Below are 27,804 nucleotides of genomic sequence, written 5' to 3'. Positions count from 1 at the left end.
AGGCATGGTGCCTCACGCTTGTAATCCTAGCACTTTGAGAGGCCAAGGTGGGCAGATTACCTGAGCTCAGGAGTCGAGACCAGCCTGGGCAACATAGTGAAACCCTGTCTCTACTAAAATACAAAAGATGGGTGTGGCAGCATACACCTGTTGTTCCAGCTATTTGGGAGGCTGAGGCAGGAGAATTGCTTGAACCTGGGAGGTGGAACTTGCAGTGAGGCAAGATCATACCACTGCACTCCAGCCTGGTCTACAGAACAAGACTCTGTCTCTACAAAAACAAACAAACAAACAAATAAATCCAGGAAAACCTGCAGAATTAAAATGGAGAATTGGAACTGTATTTAAAGTGAGAAACATCATTCTCTATGCTGTCATCATACACACACACACACACACACACACACACACACACACACACACACCAGGCATTATCGGTTCAGAATGTGGTTCAGAATGTGCAGTGTTTGCAGGTATATGACTATGTCACATCCTTGCTGGGTGAAATATTGATAAAAGAACGTTATGGATAACCAGCTATTTTAGACATTTACTTCTTTAACCCCGCTTTCTCTAAATGTCGAGTGTTCATAGAATAAAAATTAAATAAAATGTCTCCTCCCTCTCTAGAGAGTCTCTGAGTGAAGTAGCATCAAATTGGGTTAGTTGGCAGTGCCTTTGTGTTCCCTGACACTCTATTTGAAGTCTACTCTTATCCTCTTTTTAAGCTCAGATTGACAAACTCAACTTGAGGCCTGCACTTTTGCCTTACTTCTGTACACATAACTAGACAGGAATGCTCATATTCCAAGGTGAAGGTACACACATAACCAAAATAATTACACATCTGAGAAAATGAACCACTATTATAGAAAGCAAGAATAATAAACACCATTCACCTCATGAAGCAGAGCTTCAGAAATGGATACAATTTTTCTGAAATGCCATAGGGCAAATAGTAATTATAAAATAAACACTAAGAAATAGAAAATATAAAGTTAAAAATGACAGAGAATGAATTAAGTATCTTTGTAAAGAGAAAACATGCACATAAATAAACAGTTAATAAATAATGAACATAAACCTGTAAATCAAAACTAATACCATTCAAATTCAAGGCTCTCAAAGGACGCCACCTGGGTTATATAATCCAAATTATACACCTAGGTTAAATTTAATAAGATAAAAAAGAAAGACACCTGAAAACTTCAACGAAAAAAAACCCTACAAATAAAAATAAAATTGATGTTAGCTTTTTCAATAGCAGCATGAGATTTAGTAATATATTGTAGTTATATTTTTATAGAAATGTGATAAAAGAAATTTGAACCTAGAATTATACCTTTATTCAAAACTCTATTTAATTTTCAGGGCAATAAAAATGTTCTGAGGCACACAAGAACTCAAAAGCATGTTATGTTAGCTAGGCTTCTCTAGAGGGACAGAACTAATAGGACAGATGTATATATGAAGGGGAGTTTATTAAGGAGCATTGACTCACATGATCACAAAGTGAAGTCCCACAATACGCCATCTGCAAGCTGAGGAGCCAGTCTGAGACCCAAACCCTCAAAAGTAGGGAAGCTCAAAGTGCAGCCTTCGGTCTGTGGCCAAAGGCCCCAGAGTTCCTGACAAATCACTGGCATAAGTCCATAGTCCAAAAGCTGAAGAACTTGGAGTCTGATGTTCAAGGGCAGGAAGCATCCAGCACAGGAGAAACGTGAAGGCTGGAAGACACAAGTCTGCTCTTTACAACTTCTTGTGCCTGCTTTTTTCTAGCTGTGCTGGCATCTGATTAGATGGTGCCCACCCAGATTGAGGGTGGATCTGCCTCTCCCAGTCCACTGACTCAAACGTTAATCTCCTTTGGCAACACCCTCACAGACACACACAGAAACAATGCTTTGTTTCCTTCAATCCAATCAAGTTGGCACTCAATATTAACCATCACACTTGTCAAATGAAGGCAAATTTTTGAAACATTCTTTCAGAAAGTACTTGAGAAATAAATTCAAAATAATGTTAAAAAATATGGAAGAAATGATAATCAAATAATTTAGTAACTTAATCACGAATTGCCAAATCAAAATTAGAGGCATAAAAACAAAATTTCTAGACAATATCAACATGGGAATATGTGAGAAAGTATATGAAAGACTGCTAATTAATTGCTTTTAAAAATAACAGTTTTATTAAGATATAATTGATAAATCAGAGAATTCACCTTTTAAGAAGACACAGTTAATTATTTTTACTATATTCACAAAGTTGCATATTCATCACCACAATCACTTTTACATTTTAATCATTCCCAAAAGGACACTTGTACCAATTAGCAGTAATTCTGTATTTTCCTCCAAACATCTGTTAAATTAATTTAATTTGGCCCAAACAAGCCTCTATACTTGGGTGAACAATTTGGCCCAAAGCAGGTGCATATAGTGAACTGCCTCCTAGCTTAATGTGCAAGCAACTTGTAATCCATCCAAGAATATACCCTCATACACAGGCAACTGAGTCTCAGCCAGTCTTAATAGCTAAACCCTCAGCCAATCCCAGGCTGAAGGCTGCCAAATTATGCCCATATAAGGCAAATATGAAACTCTCTGGTTACAATCATTAATCTCTGCAGGGCATTTTTTTGCTTGTTTTTAATTTATAATACAGCTCACAATACTTTTTTGTAGAATTTGATTAGTAGATTCTGTCTTATGCTGTTTTTACATTGCTCTAAAGAAATATTTGAGACTGGGTCACTTAAAAGAAAAAGATTAATTGGCTCACAGTTTTGCAAGCTGTACAGGAGGCAAAGCGATCACGGCTGAAGGCAAAGAAGGAGCAGGCACATCACATGGTAAAATCATGAGCAAGCGAGAGAGAGAGAGAGAAAGGAAGAGAGAGAGAGAGAGAGGAGGAGAGAGAGAGAGAGAGAGACAGAGAGAGAGACAAAGAAAGAGAATGCAAAAGTTAGGGGAGAGTTGCTACACGCTTTTAAATGACCAGATCTTGTGTGAACTCAGAGCAAGACTTACCACTAAGGGAATGGTCCAAGTCATTCACAAGAAGTCCGCCCCCATGATCCAAACACCTCCCACCAGGCCCCATCTCAAACACTGGGGATTACAATTCAACATGAGATTTAGGTGGGACACCCAAACCATATCAGATTCCAAAATTCATAGGGAGTAGCAAGAGATCCATAATTGCCAAAATAATCTTGAAAAAAGATGGTTCAGAATGCTGCCCAGTTCTCAATCTGTTTATTGCTCAAGTACAGTTCATTAAATTTAACTGTTAATATGCTTTCTTTAACATCCTCAACTATAGGTAACCACAAATCTTTTTTATTTCTCTATGGACTTGGCTACTCTGAAATTTTTAAAAAATAAAATCATACAATTTGTGTTCTGATGACTGGCATCCTTCATGTATCATGATATTTGCAAGGTTCATTCATATGAAGGAAAGGTGTAAAACTAATTCTATCCACAGATGACATGATCTTATATAAATAGAAAATTTCAAGAAATTTTATTAATAAATAATTAGGACTAATAAATGAATTCAGAAAGAAAAATCAGGAAACAAAATCAATATATACAAATCAAGTTTGTATACACTTGAAGGATCTGGAAAAAAATGTATTCCTTTTATAGTAACATCAAAAATAATAAAATACTGGGGAATACATTTTTAAAAAAGAAATGCAAAACTTTACTATGAGAATTAGAAGAGATTGTTGAAGAAAATGAAAGAAAGCCTAAGTAAAGGAAAAACACCCCATTATCATAGGTCAGAAGATTCAATATTGTTCAAGTGTTAACACTCTCCAAATTTATCTCCAGTTTTAATGCAATACCAATGAGAACAGCAGCTGACTTAGTTGTAAAATTTGACTAGTAGAATATAAAATTTCTATGGAATAGCAAGGCATCAAGAATTGTCAAAATAATCTTGAAAACAAAGTTGAAGGACTCACACTTCTTGACTTGAAAACTGACTACAAAATGATGGGAACCAAGACAGTGTAGTACTGCCACAAGTATGGACAATATAGATCAATGGTATAGAATTGGGATTCCAGAAATAAAACCATGTGTTTATGATCAACTAATTTACAAGAGAATCAAAACCATCCAATGGGAAGTTAATAGTCTTCCAATAAATGTTGCTGGGAAAACTGAATACCCACATGTAAAAAAATTAACTCCTGTATTGTATGTTATACAAATATTAACTAAAAATTGATTAAATATCTAAATGTATAAGTTGAAAGTATAAAACTCTGTGAAGAAAATATAGGCATAAGCCTTCATGACATTGATTTCTTAGAAAATATGATTTCTTAGCTATGACACCCAAAGCTCAAGCAACAAAAACAAAAATAAAAATAGATAAATTGACATAATCCATGAAACCCAAAACTTTTGTTCTAGAAAAGACATTATTAAAGAGTGAAAAGACAACCCAAAATATCGGAAAACATTTTTGTAAATCATATATCTGATAAGGGACTTGTATCTAGGATACAAGGAATTGTTACCACTGTATAATATAGAGACAAATAGCACAATTTTAATAATGGACATTAGAGTTGAATAGACCTGTCTCCAAAGAAGATATGAAAATGGCCAATAAGCACATGAAAAGATGCTCAAAATCCTTACCTATTAGAAAATTCCAAATCAAAACCATAATAAAATACTACTTCATACCACTACCATGGCTATAATAAAAAATTCTAATAGTAATAAAAACTTTGGTGAAGATATGGAGGAACTGGGACCCTTGTACTATGTTGAATGTAAAATGGTGCATCTGCCATGGAAAAAAGTCTAGAGTGATCCTCAGAAAGTTAAACACAGATTTACCAAATAACCTAGCAATTCCACTCCTAGGTATATATGCAAGTGTATATGAAATGGAAACATTTGCAACAAAAAAACTTGTTAATAAATGTTAGCAGCATTATTTATAATAGCCAAAAAGTGTAAACAACTCAAGTTTCTGCCAACTGATAAAGGACCAAATAGAATGTGGCATATCTATATAATAGAATGTCATTCAGCAATAAAGAGACTAAAGTATTGATATATTGTATTTTATCCCTGAATTTCTCTGGCTGGAACCACCAATATGATGTTAATAGAACTTGTAAGAGTAGAATTTTCTTCTTGTTCTTGATCTTAGGGGGAAAGTAGTCAGTTCTTCACCACCAAGTGTAATGTTGGCTGTGGGTTTTCATACATGTACCTGTACTTTACCATACTGAAAAAGTTCCCTTCTATTACTAGTTTTTAAATGTTTATTATAGAGTGGTGTTAAATTTTATAAAAAATTGCATGTGTGGAGATGACTCTGTTTTTTGTTCTTTGTGATATGGTCTGGTATATTAAATTTATTGATCTTCACATAATCAATAAACTGCATTTCTGTGATAAATCTCACTAGGTCGCGGCTTACAAACTTTTCTTTTTTTTTTTTTTTTTACATATTGCCAGATTAAGGTGGCTAAAATTTTGTTGAGAATATATGTGTCTCTATTTATAAAATAAATTGATCTGTAGTTTTCTTTTCTTGTGATGTTTTTCTCTGTTAGCAATTGCATTTTAAGATATATTTATTTCTAGACAGAAATATATAGAGACTGATCGATAGATAAACAGACACAAACACATATACATGCATACTACCTTTTAATATATATGTGTGTAAGTATATAATTTTCAAGAAATCAGTAAAGGCTAATATAAGTATGAATTTTAAATAAAGAGGCAACTGTAATAAAAACGGAAATTGATTTTAAACTGGGATCAAATAAAACTGCGCTATCCAATGGAAAGCAGAAAAAAAAATGGATAATTTTGAAAACTACAGGTTATATATAGTAAATGAGAAAAGTGAAGAATAATATCATCAGTAAATCTGACTTAAACAGTATCGCATTACGTGAGTTAAATCTACCACTGTAAAAACTATACTATACTTCCAAATGCATAGAACAACCAAATATAATAATACCCAGTCGATACCAAAATACATATAAATGCACAAATAAAAGAATAGGCAAAGTTATATGAATTTTAAAAAGCAAAATAAAGCTACAGAGGCAATTTCATATCTGACAAAATTAAGACACAAATAGGGAAATATATATTGTAAAAAGTAATAATAGGGAAGAAGATAAAACCATCAACAAAATATGTCCACATAACACTAAAATCTTGCATTATGTTGTATAATAATTGATAAAACTATAAAAAAGACAAAAAATGGCTTGATATCTTTCATACTACTGCCTCACAAACTGAGAACTGACAGATACAGAATTAAGATATAAATATTTAAATGCTACTAATAATATAATAAATACAAAGCCTATAAAAATGAACATATTCCTAGAAAAGTATAAAATACCATAATTAACTAAAACTTGGAAGCTTGAATATGACTATAAGTATTTTATTTTTACTTTTATTATTTTTCGAGACAGAGTGTCACTCTATTACCCAGGCTGGAGTGCAGTGGCACAGTCTCAGCTCACTGCAACCTCTACCTTCTGGGCTCAAGCAATCCTCCTTTCTCAGCCTCCTAAGTACCTGGGACCACAGGTGCATATCACCATACCTGGCTAATTTTTTTGTATATGATTTCTAGAGTCAGGGTTTTGCCATGCTATCCAGGCTGGTCTCGAACTCCTGAACTCAAGCAATCCACCAGCCTTGACCTCCCAAAGTGCTGGGATTAAAGGCATGAGCCACCACGACCAGCCTGAATATAAGTATTTTAAAATGTAGCCACACCATATAACCTAGCAATTCCACTTCTAGTTATATAAGCAAATCAATATCCCAAAAGAGGTATCAGTCCTCTCATATTCATTTCAGCATTATTCACGACAGGCAAGACATGGAAACAATCAAAATGTCCTGTGGATGAATGAATTGATTTTTTAAAATATTTTTATATATAAGGAATGTGTGTGTATATGTATATATAAAACATTTCATATATATATGTATATAGGAAATCCTGACATTTGTGACAACATTGATGAACCTCGAGGGCATTATGCTAAGTGAAATAAGACAGAGAAAGACAAATACTGCTGCACGTATTTGTGAAACATGTGCATCTCGCTTGTATGTGGAATCTAAAAAAGTCAAACTCAGAGAGCGGAATGATGGCTGCCAAGGAGTAGGGAGGGGGAATATGGGGAGATATTGTTCAAAGTTTACAAACTTTCAATTATCAGATATCTAAGTTCTGAGGATCTGATGTACAGCATTTTGACTACAGTTAGCAATACTGTTTTGTATATTTGGCCTTTACTAAGATAGTGGATATTAACTGTCCTTTCCCCTCCCCAAAAAATAATGTAACTAGGTGAGGTGATGAACGTATTAATTAACTTGGTTGTGCTAAGCATGCCACAGTGTATTTGCATATTATGTCATTATTATTCACCTTAAATATGTACAATTGTATTTGTCAATTATACCTCAAAAAAGCTAGAGGAAAAACCAATACAGAAAAAAATAATAATAAAAACAGCAGAGACAGACATTGTTCCTTGACTCTTGCTTCTGGCTGATTAAAATAAAAAGTCTCATATCTGAAGGATTAGCACATGACCTCAGGGCAGACTCTTGCTACAGTGCTGGCTACCCATTTGGAGAAAAAAATGCTTTCTTTTTTTTGTTTGTTTGTTTTGGTATGCTGAGGATTCTTCTGACTTTCTTACCAGCTCAGCAATACATTTGAGTATTTTTAATTCAACATTGTAAAGTTATTTTGTACCAGAAGATGGTTTTTAGGCTATCAAATTATCCATATAACAAGAAATAGAAAATGTCTCACACATTTTCCATTACATCCAAAACTCATAAAATAAAAAGTTATTCAGGAACTTCCTTTTCAACGACCACATATGTGTTTGTTAAAATCAGAAAAATAAAAGAAACCTATCCTAAGACTCAGCTCTGACATTCAACACTTCTTGAAAATCCACAAGTTACAAGACTGATTTTTAGGAATTAAATAGAAGAAGCAGAGAATATAGTTTAATTTCTCAAGTAATTCATGGTTTAGGAACAGTAATAGAACAAACACCAATTAGTCTTCCTTATTAGGGAAGAGATGTTTTACTTGACACTGTTTCTTTTAAAGTAACTTAAAATGCAATCAATCTTACGAATTTTTCTCAGTATCATGTAAATCTTTCATTATCTTTCATGATAACTATATCTATTTCTATAATTTTCATGAAAAGAGACATCTTTTTTTTATTTTCAATTGTTGTAGTATTACCCAATAAGGTGCAGAGAGGTTAAATTATCTGGCAAAAGTAATTGAAAACTAGGTTCAAATATGATTTCAAGTGTTCACTCAACTTGACTGTTGACATAACACCTCAAGGGATCACAAAACCCATGCTCTCATGCTTTTGCTGTTATATATATATCTAATAATTAATAACAAGCCCCAGAAAGATCCAAGTGTAACACTTATATGGTAAGGTATATTGCCTAAACATTAAGCAATCTCTGGGATGTTTCTTCATTTTTATTTTTTAATTTTTAAAGATGGGGTTGTGCTATGTTGCCTAGGCTGGAGAACTTTTTTATTTTTATTTTGACATATTTATATATCTTAAGTAAAGAATGGTATTTGGTATTTGGTTATAAAAAACAAACAAAAACCTTTCCAATTATACTTATTACGACCAAAGCAATGGTCAAGACTTGGTAACTCTCAGCCTTTGGCAGAAGGATGCATTGTCTCAAATGATCCTTGGACTTAATTTTATAACTTAATAACAAGTTAAACCCTAAAGACATCAAATAATAAAAAAAGATATACACACATATGTTTAGAATAATTGTCATTGAGAAGCAATATAAACTTTATAACACCTCCATAAATAATTGTTCTTAAATGAATACCCATGGCATATTTGAATATCTAGAGTTGAATATTAGCTAAGTAATGACTTTAGGCAAGACACACACGTGTGCAGATACACACAAAGCAGGAGTGACAGTGCTTACATTCACAAGGAAGTTGTAACTAAATGCATATAAAATATCTAATATTTTGTATATTACATGATCACATCTAGCAACAATATTTTCTGCCTTCAAATAAAGTTTAAAAATAAAAAAAAACAAGATTTTTTTAGCTGTGTTTTCTAATACTCTTTGACTTGTGTGTGAAGTAAAACAGTGGATTTATTAGCCTTTCTCTAGAATTTATTTGGTTTTATATAAATTAAGTGTATTTTCTTTCTTTTCTGGACATCCTATATTCGCAACCTCAACAAACATATGTAAGGTATGTCACTTTCAGAAAATGTAAGCATTACATTGATATGCATAACTTATATATTTTAGAGTATTTTAATAGCTACAGCTCAGAAATAATACTTTAAATTCTATGTCTTTTAAAATGGCACCATTTCTAACAATTATTTACACCTGTATTTCTTCCAATGTTTTCGGGATTCACTGAGAGTTGGTTATGCTGTGCCAAACTTAAAACTGTAGTTCATTGCATGACTAAGTAGTCTTTTTGTAAATTATGAAACAAATAATTGCATTAAATATAAAAATTAAAAGATAAATTTGATAGAATTTTTTCAAAAATAATATAGAAAGATTTAAAATATTATTATTTGATTAGTATTCCATAAAAATTTTGATCACATCAAATATATAATATTTTAAAAATTAAAGAAATTAATATGCTAGCCATTTAGTAATTAAATGTATGTTATTTCTAAAATAGTATGTTACATAAAATAGAATTAAACAGTTAATGAGACAGTAATATATTGAAGTAATTTTAAAATAACTAAACATAGGTAAGCAGTTTGGAATATTAAATAACTTAAAGTATTGGGTTTCATGGGTATATAGGGCATGCTATTTTAATCCTATGAGAAAAACATCCTATTTGCTTTCATTTTAGTGCCCTCTTATGGACTTCTAATTCTATGTAACCTGATTCAAGCCTACATAGGTCTTTATATTTCGAAGTGATTTGAAATAGTAAACATTTCTTTTTTTTTTTTTTTTTTTTTCTCGCTCTGTCCCCCCAGGCTGGAGTGCATTGGCGCGATCTCGGCTCACTGCAAGCTCCGGCTCGCAGGCTCACGCCATTCTCCTGCCTCAGCCTCCCGAGTAGCTGGGACTACAGGTGTAGCCACCACGCCCGGCTAATTTGTATTTTTAGTAGAGACGGGGTTTCACCATGTTAGCCAGGATGGTCTCCATCTACTGACCTCGTGATCCGCCCGTCTCGGCCTCCCAAAGTGCTGGGATTACAGGCGTGAGCCACTGCACCCGGCCTGAAATAGTAAACATTTCTCAAATGTGAAAGATAGAACATATTTTTATACTTAGCTAATATATTCATACTTAGCTTTATGTGTTATAATGGTTGACTAATTAATTTGGATTTTTTCAAGTATTGTGAAATTACCTATTGTATTATAATTTAGAAATAAGTCAATTTAAGATTTATTATATAAACTAAATTACAGCAAATGTAAGTTACAATACCAATATAATGATAATGCAATATAACATCATTTCCAGCATATTTTTTAAGGAATGTGGAATTCCTCATATAATGTAATAGTTGATGGCTGTCTGAAGAATAGGAGGCTCTCTGTGGTACTGAAATATTCCATTTTCTTTCAGGCACTTGCTATAAATGTGCATGACAACTGCTTTCATGCAGGTGAACAATAGAATAACATTTTAATCCTCATTCTAAAAGAAGGATTGGTCACAGAGAAAAGGGACTTCAATTATTTTCTAAAAAATAAAAGGTGAAGGAAATTGTACCACTTATAAAGTGGTCATTGCTTACATAGTGACATTTCATTCAACATACATCATTCTAAAAAATAAAATAAAATAATTGACAAGTTCTTATGCTCCACGTATCCTTGGAGTCCTCTCAATTCTAAAAGGATGAATGTTGCTATTGATTTTTTTGGTAGAAGAGTAATTGCATATCCTTTAGTCCTTAGTCATTACAGATGACAATAGAATATTGAGAATGACAACTAGATGCCTTATTTTCAATATATTTTTCTCTTTTAAATGGCAGTCTTTTGGAATCATTGCTAGTGTAATATAGAGCCTGGGAAAATTAAAGTAATAAATTAAAAAATAACCAACATGCATCTAAGTCCAAAATATACCTCTCCTGATACTTTCACACACATGTAAAACTAAAAAGGCAGTATTGATAAATAACACTACGTTTCTGAGGAAAAGACATTCACATAGCAGTGTTAGATTTATGTAGAACCGCATTTTTTTTCCTTTTTTTGCTATACCACAGAATTACTGTTTTTCTCTCTTTCCTTCTATTTGAGATTAAGCTAATATTAAGGTGAAATGTTTATAGATGATGTCATAGTTTCCTCTTAAGTTTATTTAAAACCCACAATGTTGAATACTCTAATATTAAGTACCCTGCAATTTGAACTTCAAACAATTCAACTGAAATTGAGTTTCACAGATTTAACCTTTTTTTAATCTCATATTATGCAGTATCCTAATTACTTATTTGAATATATTAAATGACTTGCTTTTATATATAATTAGTATTTGTATACAATTAGTATTTGGATGCAGTTAAGGAACACTATTTCTATACTATGAATAAATAATGACTGAAAATTTAAAACCCATATTAGATAAAGTAAAAAGTTTATCTTCTCTCTCTAAACTGCATCTTGTCAAATCCATCTTGTACTGAAATACTCAAAGCAAGTTCGTCCATCACTGAGGACCCATATTAACTATTTTTATTTTTATTATGTCAGGTTAAATGATGTTCACAAAATTATGGAGATACCCCATCCCTTAGTTTCATCAGGTTTCCTTGTTATCACTTATACATTTTATCAAACAACTAAGACTGTATGTATGCTCTTTGACATCAGACTCAGTTCTAATTGCTTTTTATATTTTCTAGAGTATGTACCCCATTCCAGTAGATAATTGCTGATAAGAAGAATAAATTTTTAAAGAAATAGGAAGGGTGAAAGGAAACTGATTGTTACTAAACCTTTTTAGGCCAGAAATTTCATGAGAAGAAAGCACAAGGGTTTCTCCTTAAATGAGTTAAACTATGGAGAATAGTGAGCTAGAGAGAAGAGGCTTCAGTATGGCCCCTGTGACAGTATCAACAGACTAAGAATGAGGACAAGGAATAGAGCTCATTCATTATTTTCTCTAACAATAATTAGAGAAGTAATTATTCTTCAGTGTTTATCATAATACACTAAGGACCCCCAGAAATTGTTCCTTTCCTAATTATTTAACAGAAGAAGTGATACCGTAACTTAATCAAAATTATATTAATCCTATAATTTTTAAAGAAAAATATTTATTCAGTGTTATCATGCATTTTCCACAGAATTGTTAAAGAAAAGTAATAGAAGATATATATAGTATGTTGACAGTGGTGGGGAATTAAAAGTATGAGAGCTATGCAAAATATTATCAACAATGCTATCAACATAATTTTTCTTTATTTGAATTTAAACTACTAATAGTATAAAAATAGAGTCAACCAAAAGGTAGTTTTTAATAGACACATATTTATAAGGGGATTTTTTAATCTACCCCCTCAACCGTATTCTTTGTGTTATAAACAATTCAATTATACTCTTAGTCATTTAAACATGTACAATTAAATTGTTATCGACTATAGTCCGTCTGTTGTGCTATAAAATAGCAGATCTTATTCATACTTTCAATTCTTTTTTTGTTGTTGTTGTTAACCCGTTAACCATCCCCACCTCCTCCGTTCCCTCCCACTGCCCTTCCCTGCCTCTGGTAACCATCCATCTATTCTCTATCTCCATGAGTTCAATTGTGTTGATATTTACGTACCACAAATAAGTGAGAACACATGATGACAAGCCAGGAATAAGGGCATTTTTACAAACTTAATTGAATATACATTCTAAAACATCCCCATCTTCATTATTAATTTAGAAATGAGGCCAATAACACTCACAAAAGAGTATGAGAGGAGTTAAATTTTCAGGATCATTAATTTACCAAAATTTTATTTTAGTTCAATAATCTAATAACAGTTACCCAAGTCGGTTTTAATATTTTACCACAGATAACCAAGAAAATCTGCTAAAATTTTTGCTAAATACTAGAATTTCAAAATTAATGAGCTAAAACAATTTTTAATGGAAAATGTACATGTTACTTTCCCCTCTCAGAGAGCTTAGTTTGAGCCCTGTCTAGTGGCAATGATGTGGCAGTAACAGAGTGCCATACAAATTAGCAGGCAGAATCTAGTGGGAGTAATAAATTATAGAAATAAAATAATTAAAAAGTTTGATTTTCAAGAATGATGACATTTAGAGTCCTTGAGTATGCATATATTTGATGATTTTACTAAAATGTTAAGTATTAATTTTAAAAGCTTATGTCTGTAAGTGGTATTGTACTGACAAATAAGTCATGCCTTTCAATAATGAAGAGATCACTTTATCCAATATGAAAAGAAGTCATGATAAAAGAGCATTGGACACATGTTTCATGTTCATAGGCATGAGATTCATGCTGGAATCTCATCACTGTCTTATAGTAGTTTTCAATACATGTCAAGTCTTTATTGTAATATTTTGCAATATTTTATTCTTGATTTAACTATTGTAAATACCAATGCCAAAACTGCAGAAAGCACCCATTTCAAGGAAAAAAACTTAAATGACTGATTAAGTTTACCAGATGCCCAATGCTTAGTACTTTTCATGCCAGTAACACCTTTGGGGGCTTTCCAAAGTTTTAGAATTGAATACACATAAAAGGGAACCACAGATACCTCTGCGGCAGTAGTCAGCGTATATAATTTACACTGCTGGAAAACTGTGCTATAGTATTCTGAATATACTTAGGAATATTAGTTCTGATGCTTGAGAAATTAACTTTATTTCAAAAACACTACAATTAATTGACAAATAAAGTAATAACATCTTTCATATGGAAAAACAAACCTCTATTCCTCCCAAGCAATTATCTATCTTATATACCTGAAATTACTATTTACAAAACTTCCATTTACACTGCTTTTTTCATTTAAATTATTTGACAAGATAATCCATATTCATGGTGAGAACTGTCAAAAAAGTGCAGAAAAATGAATAATTAATACAGAACAACCAACTCTCACCAAATAATTTATTTATAAATTAATAAATATCACTTGATAAAGATAATTTTTCAGCCATTCCTGGAGTCCGTTAGATATGTGTTACCACAGAAAAACTTATAGCTTTTATTTTTATAACTTAGCACATCAAATAGTTTTTTGGCATTAAAATGCGATTATATAGCTTCCATTTTCAGCTCCAACATGTAAAAATATTGGATCTTGTCATTCTCATCATTACAAAAAAAAAAAAACCTGAACAGAAAGGAAATGATTTATTAGATCCATCAGAGAATTTAGATCAGTTGACAAACGACCACCCGAACTCTGAAGAAAGAGACAAACACAGCAAATAACAGCCTATATCAACTTACCTGGGGCAGAAACCTCTGGAGCTATAAAATAGTAGGATAATTTACAATAGGTTATTTTAATGAATTCCTAGAGGTTGCCTGTGGATTAGCTTGTGAATAAGAAACTCCTGGGGCCCTTCTTCAAATTTTTGTCAGTTTTATCTACAGGAATTCCATCAGGTTATCATGTTGAACATCTGAGTAACACATTCATACATTTTGGGAATGGGAAGCAGAAAAATAGCCATTTTGGTATAATTGTAGAGCATTCTTCACAACAAAGGCCAACACTCCAAGGGAAATTACTTTACTAGAGCATTTTGGAGGGGGAAAGGACAATTATACGACGTTAGCCCCTTCTAGCTTTTCTGTCATATGTATTAAGATTTTTTAAATGCTAATAAACATTAATAAAAGTCATAGGCCAAGGACGGTGGCTCACCCCTGTAATCCCAGCACTTTGAGAGGCCGAGGTGGGCAGATCATGAGGTCAGCAGTTTGAGACCAGCCTGGCAAACATAGTAAAACCCTGTCACTACTAAAAATACAAAAATTAGCCAGGTGTTGTGGCATGCACCTGTAGTTTCAGCTATTCAGGAGGCTGAGGTGGGAGAATCACTTGAACCCAGGAGGTGGAGGTTGCAGTGAGCCAAGATCGTGCAATTGCACTCCAGCCTGGGTGACAGAGAGAGACGCCATCAATCAATCAATCAATCAATCAATAAATGTCATAGCCCAGTGACACAAGACAACAAGAAGTGAAATAATTCATAAGAAGATTGAATCGAAACGATTTACAATCATAGATTCTTACAATCAAAGGATTATAGACTACTTTCCCTCTCACACACCCTACCACTATCCATTTCAGCAGAGCTCCAGTATAATAATAATGAATGACAATATAAAGTGTTGCAAGATACAGAAGGTATTCTTAAAAACACTCAGAGACAGTAGCTGTGGAGGGTACAAGGACGCTAGGGAAAGCTGAAGCCCCTAACACCTATAGCTACAGCAAAGATTAAGTAGAATAACTACCCAAAACAATCTGTAATTACACCCTAAAACTAGAGCACATATAAGGAAAGGTTTATAAAAGAAGTCAGAGTAAAAAACATCTTACCCACAGAGTAACAAGGATAAGAACTAAAGAATTAAAGAAGAAGTAAAGACATTCTCAGACAAGCAAAATCTGAGGGAATTTGTTGCCAGTGGACTTGGCTTGCAGGAAATATAAAAAAGTTTCTTCAGAGCGAATGAAAACTGCATAGATCAAAAACTCAGATCTACATAAGGAAAGTGTCAGAAAAGGAATAAACGAGGGGAAAATAAAATATATATTTTTTTCTTATTTTTAGGGACTAATAAATAATTGTTTGTCCAAAATAATAATAGTAACAATATTTAGGTGTTTATAGCCATAGAGAAAAGTGAATTGAATGGCAAAGTTATAAAGGGAATAAGGAAGGAATCAGAAATTTTATTGTAAAAAATACTTGCCTTATCCCTGTAACTGCATACTTTTATTTGAAAGTAGACTTAGTTTAGTTATTCGTACATAATGAAAACATCTGGATAACCACTTTCATCCAACTGAAAGTGAATAATTTCAAAAAATCAAAATTAAAAAATTAATTACTATATATACATATTATTTGATATACTAATAGAAGAGAGAAAATTAAATATCATATAATGCTTATTTAAATTTCAGAGAGCAAAACGTGGGGAAGATTATAAAACAGAAGAACAAAGAACAAACACAACAAATAGAAAAAAGTTACAAACAGGGGAAATAGTAACCCAATTGTAGATGATCGCTTTAAATATGAGTGGTCTGGCTGGGAGCAGTGGCTCACGCCTGTAATCCCAGCACTTTGAGAGGCCGAGGTAGGCAGATCACGAGGTAAGGAGATCGAGACCATCCTGGCTAACAAGGTGAAACCCCATCTCTACTAAAAATAGAAAAAATTAGCCAGGCATGGTATCGGGCGCCTGTAGTTCCAGCTACTCGGGATGCTGAAGCAGGAGAATGGCATGAACCCAGGAGGCACAGGTTGCAGTGAGCAGAGATCCTGCCACTGCACTCCAGCCTGGGTAACAGAGCGAGACTCTGTCAAAAAATAAAAAATAAAAAAGAGTGGTCTATATAGAACAAGTATAAGCAGAGATTCTTAGAGTGGATAGCAATAAACTATATATATTCTACAAGAAGCCTTCTTTAAATAAAAACAAACAGATGAAGGTAAGGTGCAGTGGCTCACACCTGTAATCCCAGCACTTTGGGAGGCACAGGTGGGGGCTTACCTGAGGTCAAGAGTTCGAGAGCAGCCTGGCCAACATGGTGAAACCCCGTGTCTACCAAAAACACAAAAAGTCAGGCGTGGTGGTGCACACCTGTAATACCAGCTACTAAGGAGGCTGAGGCAGGAGAATCAGTTGAATCTGGGAGGCAGAGGTGAGCCAAGATCACAATATTGCACTCCAGCCTGGGCAACAAGAGCGAAACTCCATCTCAAAAAAAAAAAAAAAAAAAAAAAAAAGAAAGTACGAAAGAGAAGGAAGGAAGGAAGGGAGGGACGGAGGGAGGGAAAGGAAGTAAGGAAGGAAGGAAGGAAGGATGGAAGGAAGGAAGGAAGGGAGAGAGGGAGGGACGGAGGGAGGGAAAGGAAGGGAGGGAGGGAAAGAAGAGAGAGAGAGAGAAAGAAAAGAAAAGAAAAGAAAAGAAAAGAAAGAAAGAAAGAAAGAAAGAAAGAAAGAAAGAAAGAAAGAAAAGAAAAGAAAAGAAAGAGAGAGAGAGAGAAAGAAAGAAAGAAAGAAAGAAAGAAAGAAAGAAAGAAAAAGAAAGAGGAGATAAAAGAGAATGGAGGAAGACATGGTAATACCAATGAAAAGAAAACTGAAGTAGGTATGTTAATTTCAGAGAAAGCTTACTTCAGAACAAGAGAAATCATCAAAAATAAAGTATAAATTACACGATAAAGGGATAGGTCCTCCAAGAAGACATAGCAATCTGCAATGCATATGCACCGAGAAACAAGTGTGTCAAAAACACAAGACAAAAACTGATAGAATTGCATGTAGAAATAGACAACTACACTATTATAGTGGGAGACTTCAACACACATTTTTCAGTAACTGATACATTCAACAGGCATAAAATTATCACGGGCATAACTTATCTGAAGAGTATCATCTCTCAACTGGATTTAATTGATACTGATAGAACACTTCATCCACTAACAGTTGAACACTCATTCTTCTCAAGCTCACATGGCACATTCACCAAGATAGATCACATTTTCAGTCATAAAACACAGCTTAACAAATTTTAAAGATTAGAAGTCATACAAAATATCCTCTCAGACCAAATGGTATAAAACATAAAACAGAATTCAAGAACAGAAATATATCTGAAAAATCTCAAAATATTTAGAGATTAAAAACTACACTTCTAAATAACACATGAGTCAAATCTCAAAACAATCCTAATATTAAAAATAATTAAAATACAATTTATCAAAATAGTGGGATGAATGAAGGCAGTGCTTAGAAAATCACAGCTTTGAATGTGTACATTAGAAAAAAAGATCTAAAATCAATTATGTAAGCTTCTACCATAGCAAGCTAGAGAAAGAGAAAGAACAATCAAATCCTAGAGAAAGCAGATTACATAAATATAATCAAATTTAGAATAGAAATCAATGAATTTTAAAATGCAGAATTACCGAAACTCAAAGCTTGTTCTTTGAAAAGATCAATACAATTGATATGATTCCAGTTAGGCTAACCAAGAAAAAAAAGAATAGACAAAAATTACTTATGTCAGAAATGAGATAAGTATCACTAATGATGTCACTAACATTAAGAAATAATAATAAAGGAATATTATGAACAATTGTATGCCCATAAATTTATCAACTTAGACAAAATAGACGAATTTCTTGAAAAAGACAAACTATCAGAACTCAGACATGTTGAAACAGACAATCACAAAAGGCCTGGGTATCAACAGAAGTAATTGAATTAATAATTAATAATCTTCCAAAAAAGAAAGCACTAGCGTACCTACATGGTTTTACTGGTGATTTCTCCCAAACATTTATCAATGAAATTATATAAACTTTCCATAATATTTTTCAGAAATTTGAATGAGAAGAAACACTTCCTAACTCATTCTATGAAGCTAGGGTTAACCTAATACCAAATCCAGATCAAGGCATTGCCAAAAGGAAATTATAAACCTATATTTCCCAGGAATAACAGATTCAGTAATCCTCAATAGATTGTTAGCAAATGAAATCCAACAACGTATCAGAATAATTATAAATTGTGAACAAGTGAGATATTTTTCAGGTATGCAAGCTTGTTTTTAATATTCAATATTGAATTAATGCAATGTACCACTCAGATTAAAGAAGAAAAATCATATGATCATACCAACTAATCGATTAATGCAGAATAAACATTGATACAATTCAACACTCATGCATGATTAAAAAAAAAACCTCTCAGCAATCTAGGGAAAGACGGGTGTGCTAAATTTGATAAAGAGAGTCTACAAAATCCTACAGTTATCATTTTATTTAATCATGAGAAGCTAGATGCTTTACCCCCAAGATTAGGAATGAGGCAAGAATGTCCATTCTCAGCACTTCTAGTCACATAAAAATTGAAAGTTCCAGCTATTAAAATAGGGAAGAAAAGGAATTGAAAGGCATTCAGATTGAGAAGAAAGAAACAAAAACTCCCTTTGTTTGCATATCATCTGATTGCCCATACAGAAATCCCCCAAAACAGGCACACACACACACACAAAATCCTGAAACAAATAAGCAACTATGGAAAGTTGAAAAGGTACAAGGTTAATGTACAAAAAGTCGATTGCTTCTCAGCATTCTAACAATGGAAACTGGAATTTGAAATTTAAAACATAATTTATATTAGCACAACAATGGAATATTTAGATATAAATCTAATTTTATATATACATGTATATGCATAATATGTAGAAAACTACAAAACTCTGGTATATGAAATCAAAAAAGCTCCAAATCAGGAGAATTTGGTGATAACCGATTAGAACTACCAATGTTGTTGAGATGCCTATTCCTCCCAGCTTGGTCTATACATTCAATGCAATCCCAATGAAAATCCCAACAAGCTATTGTAGATATTATGAACTGATGCTAAAGTATGTGTGGAAAACCAAAGACTACAGCAGCCAATACAATACTGAAAAAGAACCAAGTTGGAGGAAGGACTGACACTCCTTGACTTCAAGGTATACTACATAGATCTAGTAGTTAAGATAGCATGGCATTGACAAAAGAGTAAACACATAATATTGGAACAGAATAAAATACCCAGAAAATGAGCTACATAAATACAGTCCACTAATCACTGAAAAATGAGCAAAGACAAAAGATGGGCAATAGGCAAAAGATAGTCTCTTCAATAAATCGTGGGGAAAAATTTGGAAACACATATACAACAATATAGATACAGACTTTATACCTTTTCCAAAATTAGCTAAAGATATATAAATGTAGAATGCAAAACTATAAAACTTATAGAAGATAACAGAAGAAAATCTTAGTGACCTTGGGTTTGCTAAGGAATTCATAGGTATAATACAAACAGCACATTCTGTGAAAGAAGACATTGATATATTGACTTTTTTGTAATAAAAAATTTTGGTCTGCGGAAGGCACTGTTAGGAGAACAAGACAAGCCATAAACTGGAGAAACATTTGTAAAGCACACATATGATAAAGATTATATTCAAAATATACAAAGAGGTCTTAAAACAAAACAATAAAAAAAAACAATTTTAAAAGTGGCAAAAGATCTAAACGGACACTTCAAAAGAAAAATATACAGATAGACTCATCAACTGTCATTAGGGAATTGTAAATAATAATTATATGTATATAAAAATATAATTTTTTCATGAGAAGCTAGATGCTTTATATATAAATATATACAAATGTTATATATATAATTTTATCATGAGAAGATATATATATCTTTGTTTTATATATATATATATATATATATACACGTATATATATATATCAACATGTACCTAGGATATATATATATATATATATCTCATCACGCACCTTGGTTATACATATATATATAAAATAAAATATATAAATTATAATATGTAATGTATAATATATTTATTTATATATTTATATTATATATTTATTTTATATATAAATATATAATATGATAAATATATACAATAAAATTTTATAATAAAATACATATAAAAATAAGATAAAGGTACATTATTTATATATATATATATCACCAACACCTAGAATGGGTAAACTCATACAAAATTGACAACCTCAAATGTTGCTGAGATGCAGAATAACAAGAATATTTATCCCTCATTGATGGAAGTGTAGACTGGTAAGTCACTTTTGAAGACAATTTTTCAGCTTCTTACCAAGCTAACCATTGTTTAACCATACAATACAGCAAATACACTGAAGCTACTCATCCAACTGCGTTGAAAAACTATTGTCAAATCAAGTTCAGCCTATAGCTGCCTTCTTATATATTTAAATTTGGCCTTAAGGTTTTTCTGTACATTGTGAACTGTAACAAGTGGAGATGTAAACCAACCATAGCCCACAACTGTGCAAATCACTGAGTTTTGGCCAGTCAAATGTAGCCAACTGTTCAAACTGTGTTCAAATAAGGCAAACACCGAGCTGTAACCAATCCAGTTGTTCCTGTATCTCACTTCTGTTTTCTGTACGTTACTTTCCTTTGCTGTCCGTAAATCTACTTCCATCACGTGGCTGTGCTGGAGTCTCTCTGAATCTGCTGTGATTCGGGGGGGATGCCTGAATCACACATCATTCATTGCTCAATTAAACTTCTTTAAATTTAATTCAGCTGAAGTTGTTCTTTTAACACCATGTACCATAAAATCTTGTGCCTAAATGTTTATAGTGGGTTTATCCATGTTTGTCAAAACAGGAAGCAAAAAAGATGTCCTTCAGAAAGTGAATGGATGAGCAAATTTTGGTACATTAACACAATGGAATATAATTCCATTCACAAAAATAAAACAGGATCTCAATCCACAAAGATAGATGGAGGAACCTTAAATATATACATTGCTAAGTGACAGAAAGAAGCCTGAAAAAGCTACATACTATGCCATTCCAATTATATTACATTTGGTCAAAAACAAAACTATACAGACATTGAAAAGATCATTGGTTGCCAGACTGAGGGGAGAAATGACCATAGGAAGAACAGATAATTTCTAAGATTATTTTATTCCTCATGAAGCTGTAATTATACATGCATGCCACTATGCATTTTTAAACAACCATAGAGTCTACAACACAAGGGGACAAGTTTAATGTATGAAAATTTTGAAATCATTAGGAAGGTCATACATTTCAAGAAAAGCAGGCAGATTGTGAAAAGAGTATCTAAAAGTGTTACAAATGTATAACAAAACCTCACTTAAAAGGGAAAGGAAGATGAAAAAAGAGGGGAACAATTATTTGGAAATGATTTGATTCCGTAAGACTAAAAGCAGAAGGAAATGCTTATAAACATTTAGTTGATAAACGTGTCTCAAGTGGTGATAAAGTGTATCAATTTTGATACTGCTATGCATGTATATTAAACTTGAACAATTAAATAAATGGATGGCAGACGGTGATCATCGTGTTTCTCACTGGTAGAGGGGAATTTACAAATAAGCAAGCAATAGAAGTTAGAATGATTCATGTGGTAATGGGTTAGAGTTGGAGACATCAGTAAAATGTCTCATTTAATTTACTGTAGATACATATGTTTATGTACTAAAATATTTATAGATATGTATATGTATGCAAATTAGTATGCATGCAAATATTTCTTTGCTCTTTCAGTTGAGAGAGTTTAGAAAAAATGCTACCCACAAGGCCCATGAACATATCTATTGCCCAGATTTCAGATTCTAATATTCTCTATTAAAAGTAAGTGGGCACAATGGCTCATGCCGGTAACCCCAGCACTTTGGGAGGTCAAGGCAGGCATATCACTTGAGGCCAGGAGTTGAAGACCAGCCTGGCTAACATGGTAAAAGTAATCAGAGCTCCCGGAAGAAATGGCTGATTCTGAGTGAGAAAATGTACACAATTAGCGATGATCTTTTAGCGCCAGAAACTAAGGAAGCGCTCAAAACATACACACACACACACACACAAACACCAAACCAAGTGTAACACACAGTAGTGAAGATACATCAAAGGGGCACAAGAACTAACTGACAGCCAAGTGGAAGATCTGCCAATGTCTGAAAATGACACAATTTCAGCAAAAATAAAATAAAATAAAGGTACATAATATTGGATTAGGAAATATGTAAAATAAACATTCATGACTCATGTACATATAAATAATAGAATAAATTAATAAACGCTATAAAAGAGAGAAATATATTATGTAGAATCCCAAATAGTTCCCACTGCTTAAGTATGAAGTATACATAATGACTTCCTTCCAATGAGTACAGTATGCAAAGAATAATAATAAAGAGCTATTTTACAATAAATAAATCTGATGACTATTACTTTAGCCATATAACCGAGGTCAGCATCAATAATGATAAATCATGGATAATTCACACCCTTGATAGGATCTGAAGAAAAGTACATTTTACTTCTGTGATCTTCCTGGCACAATCTATAACCTCAGTCTAATCATGAGATATAGTCCAATAGAGGGACATCCTACAAAATAATTTACCACTACTCTTTGTATCTATCAGGTCATCAACAAATAAGAAAAGTCTGGAAAAATATCACCGTCAAGAGAAGCCTAAGGAGTTGTGACAACTAAAGGTTATGTGGTAATCCTGAATGAAACCCAAAAACAGAAAAAGAACAAAAGGCAAAACTAAGACATTTAAACAAACCATTAATTATAACAAATATGTCATAGTAACGTAGAGTCCTAATAATTGGAGAAACTTAAGTGGCAGGGATGATATAGGAACTCTGCCCTATATGCCCAATTTTTCTGTAAACTCAAAACTCTAAAATTCCTCTGTTAATAAAAATATAATTAAAAAGATTGGTAAAAAAATTTCAGTTTAATAGAACCAACCATTGGCTATAAGATTTGATTATCTGTGGGGAAAAAAGTCTGTACATAATAACTTACACTAAACCAAATGTAACAGTTATATTCTACTCGCCACACTTCAACAAGGTTAGACATTTCTATACTTATAAACATCTAGTCATTGTTTTTACTTTTAGGCAACTCTACTGACAGATAAGCACTGTAGATATCATTTTAGACTTGAGGATCATACTAAGCCTCAGTTTCAAATATTGCATATGCCTGGAAAACCCACAAATTAAACTCACTTGCATGGACACTCTTGGATTTTGGATTCCTTTCTATCAAAATGTTTACTATATATTTAAACTTCAACATGTCCAAAAACAAACTTCAGGTATATTCCTATCACAAAGTGCCCATCTCTCAGTAGGATCTCCATCACTATTAGCAAAGCTAACTCTTTAATAGTGCCAGTCAAAAACCACACAGTTTCCTTAATTTCTCTTTTGAACACCCTACGTTGGTCAGTAAATCCAATTAGATCTACTTTCAAAATACCATCAGAGGTTACAAGATGACCAAATAGGAACAGTTCCATTCTGTACCTCCCAGCGTGAACGATGCAGAAGATGGGTGATTTCTGCATTTTCAACTGAGGTACTGGGTTCACCTCACTGCAGCTTGTCAGACAGTGGGTGCAGCCCATGGAGCAGGGTCGGGCATTGCCTCACCCGGGAAGCACAAGGGGTTGAGGAATTCCCTTTCCTAGCAAAGGGAAGCCATGACAGACATTACCTGGAAAACCCAAACACTCCCACCCTAATACTGCGTTTTTCCAATGGCCTTAGCAAATGGCACACCAGGAGATTATATCCCGCGCCTGGCTTGGAGGGTCCTATGCCCAAGGAGCCTCACTCACTGCTAGCACAGCAGTGTGAGATCCAACTGCAAGGCAGCAGTGAGGCTGGGGGAGGAGCGTCCGCCATTGATGAAGCTTGAGTAGGTAAACAAAGCAGAGGGGAAGCTCGAACTGGGTGGAGCCCACCACAGCTCAAGGACGCCTGCCTGCCTCTGTAGACTCCACCTCTGGGGGCAAGGCATAGCTGAACAAAAGGCAGCAGAAACTTCTGCAGACTTAAACATCCCTGACTGACAACTTTGAAGTGAGTAGTGGTTCTCCCAGCACGGAGTTCGAGATCTAAGACTGAGACTACCTCCTCAAGTGGGACCCTGACCCCCAAGTAGCCTACCTGGGAGAGATCTCCCAGTAGGGGCCAACTGACATCTCATACAGCCAGGTGCCCCTATGAGATGAAGCTTCCAGAGGCAGGATCAGGCAGCAACATCTGCTGTTCTGCAATATTTGCTGTTCTGCAGCCTCTGCTGGTGATACCCAGGCAAAGAGGGTCTGGAGTGGACCTCCAGCAAACTTCAACAGACCTGCAGCCGAGGGTCCTGACTGTTAAAAGGAAAACTAACAAACAGAAAGGACATCCACACCAAAACCCCATCTGTATGTCACCATCATCTAAGACCAAAGGTAGGTAAAACCACAAAGATGGGGAGAAACCAGAGCAGAAAAGCTGAAAATTCTAAAAATCGGAGCACCTCTTCTCCTCCAAAGGAACATAGCTCCTCACCAGCAGTGGAACAAAGCTGAAAGGAGAATGACTTTGATGAGTTGAGAGAAGAAGGCTTCAGATGATCAGTAAGAACAAACTTCTCTGAGCTAAAGGAGGATGTTTGAACCCATCACAAAGAAGCTAAAAACCTTGATAAAAGAATAGACAAACGGCTAACTAGAATAAACAGTGTAGAGAAGTCCTTAAATGAACTGATGGAGCTGAAAACCATACCATGAGAACTACGTGATGCATGAACAAGCTTCAGTCGCCAATTTGATCAAGTGGAAGAAAGGGTATCTGGGATTGAAGATGAAATGAATGAAATGAAGTGAGAAGAGAAGTTTAGAGAAAAAAGAGTAAAAAGAAATGAACAAAGCCTCCAAGAAATATGGGACTATGTGAAAAGACCAAATCTATGCCTGACTGGTGTACCTGAAAGTGACGGGAAGAATGGAACCAAGTTGGAAAACACTCTGCAGGATATCGTCCAGGAGAAATTCCCTAACCTAGCAAGGCAGGCCAACATTCAAATTCAGGAAAGAGAGAGAACACCACAAAGATATTCTTCAAGAAGAGCAACTCCAAGACACATAATTGTCAGACTCACCAAAGTTGAAATGAAGGAAAACATGTTAAGGGCAGCCAGAGAGAAAGGTCGGGTTACCCACAAAGGGAAGCCCGTCAGACTAACTGCTGATCTCTCGGCAGAAACTCTACAAGCCAGAAGAGAGTCCGGGCCAATATTAAACATTCGTAAAGAAAAGCATTTTCAACCCAGAATTTCACACCCAGCCAAACTAAGATTCATAGGTGAAGGAGAAATAAAATACTTTACAGACAAGCAAATGCTGAGAAATTTTGTCACCACCAGGCCTGCCCTACAAGAGCTCCTGAAGGAAGCACTAAACATGGAAAGGAATAACCAGTACCAGCCACTGCAAAAACATGCCAAAATGTAAAGACCATCAATGCTAGGAAGAAACTGCATCAACTAATGAGCAAAATAACCAGCTAACATCATAATGACAAGATCAAATTTACACATAACAATATTAACCTTAAATGTAAATAGTCTAAATGCTCCAATTAAAAGACACAGACTGGCAAACTGGATAAAGAGTCAAGACCCATCAGTGTGCTGTATTCAGGAGACCCATCTCACGTGCAGAGACACACATAGGCTCAAAATAAAGGGATGGAGGAAGATCTACCAAGCAAAAGGAAAACAAACAAACAAAAAAAAGCCGGGGTTACAATACTAGTCTCTGATAAAACAGACTTTAAACCAACAAAGATCAAAAGAGACAAGGCCATTACATAATGGTAAAGGGATCAATTCTACAAGAAGAGCTAACTATCCTAAATATATATGCACGCAATACAGGAGCATACAGATTCATAAAGCAAGTCCTTAGAGACCTACAAAGAGACTTAGACTCCCACACAATAATAATGGGAGACTTTAACACCCCACTGTCAACATTAGACAGATCAATGAGACAGAAAGTTAACAAGGATACACAGGAATTGAACTCACCTCTGCACCAAGCGGACCTAATAGACATCTACAGAACTCTCCACCCCAAATCAACAGAATATACAATCTTTTCAGCACCACAACACACCTATTCCAAAATTGACCACATAGTTGGAAGTAAAGCTCTCCTCGGCAAATGTAAAAGAATAGAAATTATAACAAACTGTCTCTCAGACCACAGTGCAATCAAACTAGAACTCAGGATTAAGAAACTCACTCAAAACCGCTCAGCTACACGGAAACTGAACAACCGGCTCCTGAATGACTACTGGGTACATAACAAAATGAAGGCAGAAATAAAGATGTTCTTTGAAACCAATAAGAACAAAGACACAACATACCAGAATCTCTGGGACACATTTAATGAAGTGCATAGAGGGAAATTTATAGCACTAACTGCCCACAAGACAAAGCAGGAAAGATCTAAAATTGACACCCTAACATCACAATTAAAAGAACTAGAGAAGCAAGAGCAAACACATTCAAAAGCTAGCAGAAGGCAAGAAATAACTAAGATCAGAGCAGAACTGAAGGAGATACAGACATAAAAAACCCTTCAAAAAATCAATGAAAACAGGAGCTGGTTTTTTGAAAAGATCAACAAAATTGATAGACCACTAGCAAGACTAATAAAGAAGAAAAGAGAGAAGAATCAAATAGATGCAATAAAAAAATGATAAAGGGGATATTACCACTGATCCCACAGAAATACAAACTACCAACAAAGAATACTATAAACACCTCTATGCAAATAAACGAGAAAATCTAGAAGAAATGGATAAATTCCTGGACACATACATCCTCCCAAGATTAAACCAGGAAGAAGTTGAATCACTGAGTAGACCAATAACAGGCTCTGAAATTGAGGCAATAATTAATGCCTACCAACCAAAAAAAGTCCAGGATCAGACAGATTCACAGCCGTATTCTACCAGAGGTACAAGGAGGAGCTGGTACCATTCCTTCTGAAACTATTCCAAACAATACAAAAAGAAGGAAT

The 27,804-nt window shown here is 34.0% G+C and overlaps 1 pseudogene; it reads right to left on the bottom strand.

Moving 5' to 3' along the window:
* Positions 1-24,240, bottom strand: part of LOC129490612 (keratin, type II cytoskeletal 8-like) — a 29,476-nt pseudogene extending 5,236 nt beyond the window's left edge.
* Between the last annotated feature and the right edge of the window lie 3,564 nt (positions 24,241-27,804).

Source organism: Symphalangus syndactylus, chromosome 9, assembly GCF_028878055.3.
Source record: "Symphalangus syndactylus isolate Jambi chromosome 9, NHGRI_mSymSyn1-v2.1_pri, whole genome shotgun sequence".
Taxonomy (NCBI): Eukaryota; Metazoa; Chordata; class Mammalia; order Primates; family Hylobatidae; genus Symphalangus; species Symphalangus syndactylus.
The sequence above is the reverse complement of the archived record's forward strand: the minus strand, read 5'-3'. Positions and strand labels throughout refer to the sequence as shown.